The 4308-nt window shown below is 61.3% G+C and overlaps 2 protein-coding genes across 5 annotated transcripts in view; both read right to left on the bottom strand.

Annotated features, from left to right (window-relative positions):
* ZNF274 (zinc finger protein 274) overlaps window positions 1-3635 on the bottom strand; it is a 365529-nt gene extending 361894 nt beyond the window's left edge. Inside the window, exon 1 of the mRNA XM_081807759.1 lies at window positions 3626-3635. The gene's annotated coding sequence lies outside the window, so the exon portion shown is untranslated. The remainder of the gene's footprint in view (window positions 1-3625) is intronic.
* LOC102737268 (uncharacterized) overlaps window positions 1-4308 on the bottom strand; it is a 106772-nt gene that overhangs the window by 61000 nt on the left and 41464 nt on the right. The window lies entirely within an intron of this gene.

Raw genomic sequence — 4308 nt, 5'->3', positions numbered from 1 at the left:
GTCCAATGTTTACTTTTAAAAACCATTTTCCTTTAATGTTTTATTTTGAGAGAACCAAGATGTTGCTTCATTTATCTATGCTGCTGACCACCACAAATAAAACTTCAAACGTATAAAAATGAACCTTTCTAAGGACCCCTTTCCCCCCATGTAGTCATTGTTTATATTGTCTTGACTAGATTTTTACCAACATGTTCTGGATAGAAAGAAACTTAAGACAGTCTAAATATTTTACTTTATTAGGAACAGAAAAAAAGTACTGCTTTCAAGGGTGAAAAGTCAAAAAACAGACCTATTATCCCCAGAATCCTGAAATGGAAGACTCATAAGCATAATACAAAAAAAAAACCAAAACAAAACCCTGTAAAACGGAATCAAAACACAACACACACCCTTCACCCCCAGGATTTGTAGATACTAGGACCGCCTTTCTAAAGCTAAGAAGTCACTGGCCCAGACTGTTCCTCAACTCCCCCCTCCCCCCAGTCTGAGCCAGAGGTCGATCTTAACTTACTCAAATATTCACAGCTAACTCCACACCATGAAGAGTGATCCCAGTGTGGAACCTGGTTCTTAGGTTCAGCCCCTGGGCACATAATCTACACCTTTTCGTCTTTTTTTTTTTTTTTTAAAGACTTTCACAGAGGGATAAGCAAGAACAGGAACACAAGCAGAGGGAGGGGGAGAAGCAGTCTTCCCACTGAGCAGGGAGCCAATGCAGGGCTCAATCCCACAACCCTGGCATCAAGACCCGAGCCGAAGCTTTATTAAACATGTCCAACACAGAAAAGTCTGAAACATCTGGGTTATAGTTGCTCCATCTTCTGGTTCCCATCCACCTTTATTGTCAGCACCCTGAAAGTCACTTTACAGCCAGCCGCCCACTCAGCACAACTGAAAAAGGAAAAACCAAGCAGCCTCTGGAGGGCTTTTACAGTCAACAGACACCATGTTCAAGCTTGTCAAATTTAAAGTCCCCCGGAAGGGTAGACCCTAAAGAAGCGCCGCGAAACTAACACCGTTCCCCGCCTCTGCCTTCACCCAGCTGAGGCCTATTATTCATCTCTTGCCTCCTCACATGGGCGTTCACGGTCAAGCTCCACGGTCGAGCGGCATGCAGCCTGGGCAGGCTGCGGGGTCCTCAGGAACCACCTCATCCCGCAGCCAACGCCAGCCTTGCCTCCGTGTGCTCCCTGACTCGCTCCGGGTTCCAAGATAGGGCCTGGCAGGAGGCCACCCCCGGCCCTCCCTCCACACGTGTGTCGCCTGTAGGGTCCCCGAGACCCAAACACCCAGGACCCCGTCCACCTGCACCCGTGACCGGTGGCGCCCCTCGTGGAGCAGCAAGCACCACCGGGGCAGGGGGGCGCCTGGGCCCCCTGCCTGCCGGAGGCCCTAGGCGGGGCCTAGGCTTCGCCGGGGCCGGCTTTGCGAGCTCGCGCTTCTCTCTCAAGCGCTTCACGCGCTCCACCTTCCACAGACCCCTCGTTTTCCCTTCCTGCAAACATCAAGCCTTGGTGGGCCCTACACCAGGCCCGGGAGCTGGGCCTCGCCGCGCCCCACCGAAGGGCAGGCGTTCGGCGGCAGGCTCCTCCCCACTGTTCATGCATCGGTACAGACAGGAAACGCCGTCCTGCTTCAACTCACTGCGATTTACCCGGTCCGATCGGACGCCGGGCCACCGCGATCACCGGGCCAAGCAGTGCAGACAGCCCCCCGCCCCCCCCGCAGGAGGCCACCACTGGCGCCCATTTTCATCCCCCCATACACGCGGGGTGGGAGGACAATGGGACACATGGAGGCGGCCACGGGGGGCCGGACAGTGGGGGCCTGCCGGGGAAAGAGGACGCTGCCACCCGGGGCGTGGGGCCAGACCGCCGGCCTCCCGCACGTCCATCTCCACGCGTCAGCCACGCGTACCGACCGCCAGCCGAGGGGCGGGCGCAGGGGAACCACGGCCGCGGGCTCAGAGAACGCCGCCGGCCCCTCGTTGCCGGGGGTGCACACACCCTGGCACGGCCCCACGCACGACTCGGCCTCTGAGCAAGCCTTTCTGGGGAGGGGGACAGCACGAGCCCCTCCAAGGGAACCCCAAGCACGCACCCTGCGGGGACCAATGTATCCTGCAACTCATTACCCCACTGCTCCAGCCGGCTCACCACCACTAATAGCGGCGGGCTAATCGGCGGAAGGGTCCCCTGGCGGAAAGCCCTCCCCACCCCCCCGGGAAAGGGCCCCCAACAGAGACCCAACTGCAGGAGTCCAAAGACTGGAGGACAGGACCTCCGAGATCGAATACCACGCAGACGCCCAAAGGCTCCCCCCCGCCTCCCCAGGAGCTCACAGTGCCCGCGGGCTCATTGGCGACACCCCCGCCTGGGGGGGGGGACCGTGTGGCCGATAAAGGACCGGGCTTTCCCAGCTCCTCGCGGGCATACCGCTCCAACCCGAGGCGGAAAGGCCTCCCCCCCCGCCAAGGGTCTAAATCTCCGTGCCAGGTACCTGTGGAGCTAGGTACCTGGCAGGGCCCCTCCCACAGTGCCCCTCCGACCCACGCCAGGCGCGCTTCTGTGGGGGAATCCCCACCCCCCCTGCACCCGCGCCCTGGCCCTTGACCACGGAAGGCGCGGGGCTCTGGCGGGAAACCAGGGCCCCAAGGCGTGGAGAGCGGGCAGAGCCTGGGGGTGGGATCCGGGCAGACGGCCGAAAATCCACAACCATGGGGGCGGCAAAGGGAGCCCCCCGCTAGCCAAGGCTCCACGATACGCCTGGGGTGGGGACAACCTGGTGGCGGGAGCACGGAAGACGAACGTGGGACCCTCGACACGCCTCGTGGGAGATGGCTGCAGGAGGCGCGGAGGGCAATGACGCACCCTCCGGCGAGCCTTCTCGGACGCGCGTCCCCGCACCACCCGGGGGAAGCCTTGGGCGCCGCCTGGCGCTTGCTCCGAGCTCCCACCGCGCTCACTAACGACCGTTCAGGTTGACCTCGGGATAACCTTGCTACGACGTTCTCTCAAGTTAGACCATATTAGCTAGCGGTCCGCCAGGCCGCGCCCACCTGAGGGCCTCACTAACCCGCCCGGGCGGGGTGTACTCGGGACCAGTACCCACCCACCGGGAATTCGGCTTTCGTGGTGACCAATGGCACTTCCCGACTCCAGTGGGAGTGCCGGTGCGAGCAGCCCACCGTAGATCAATCACACACTTGTTTACCTTGGGGGGGGGCGGCGGCTGCCTGTCACACGTGTCCCCCTAAGAAACTGCCACAGGACCGCTGGCTCCAGGGAGTCACACAAACTAGTTAGTTCTCATTCCAGCCTCCAGGATCCCGATGAACCAGCAAAATCACTCCACCCACACAGCATCCCCACGATGAGCGAGCCACCAGCTAAATTCCCCCACATCGGGCAGAGGGTGCTGGAGACGGGCCCCCAACGGCATAGGAAAGGAGACCCGCACCCGCAACGCGGGCCTCTGGCTGGTCCGCCCCGGGGCCCCGACCCTGCCTTGGAGGCAACACGGTTCACGATGGGAAATCGGTGCTCAGCCCTATCGGGGAACCAGTGGGCTTCACGCCAGAAAGCAGCCTTCGCCCACACGCAACGACGTGCCCGGTGGCTACTCAGCGCGCGAGGGGAGCAGCGGCAAGGGAGTCAGGGGCCCCGATGCGCTCTCACGTCAGGGGCAGGGGATGGTCTCTGATCGAGGGTACGTCATCCCCCAAATCAGGGCCCGGCAGGCCCGCAGAGATTGTCCAAACACACGGGCTGGGGGGGCTCCATGATGCAGGTAAACACATGGTGCCCTTCAGGGGTCAGTGGCTCGACTGGGAAGCTGCGCTGCTTCGGAAATTCATCCACTTGCCGTGCAGGGCAAGAAACGGATACTCGTAATTCACATGAGCGGTGTAACTGCAAAACAAGCCCATGGAACCACCGCCATCGTCTGGCGCGCAGCTTCGTCCTCCCGCACGCGGCCAGGCGAGGGGCCCACCCCAACCCTGGAACAGCGCATCGCCTCTCGCCCACTCGACTCCCGCTCCTCAAACGCCCTCGGGGAGGACCGGCTCAGAGGCTACTGCAAACGGGCACCTGGTGGTGGACCTCGAGTGCTCCGGGGGCCCCACAGCGAACCCGGGGAGCGCACAGGGCGGCAGGATGGCTTCTCTACCGCAGAGTTGCTTGCAAGACAACCAAGAAACTAAGTTGAAAGCATCTCCTATACCAGAGGCCCCGGCCCGAGTGGAGCCGTGTGAAAGAGCGAGGCGGCCAGGCTCCGCATCCCTGCCCGCGCAGCACGCGCCCA

This window comes from Leptonychotes weddellii, chromosome 16, assembly GCF_054177405.1.
Source record: "Leptonychotes weddellii isolate Sample4059 chromosome 16, ASM5417740v2, whole genome shotgun sequence".
Taxonomy (NCBI): domain Eukaryota; kingdom Metazoa; phylum Chordata; class Mammalia; order Carnivora; family Phocidae; genus Leptonychotes; species Leptonychotes weddellii.
This window is presented reverse-complemented; position numbering and strand designations above follow the sequence as displayed.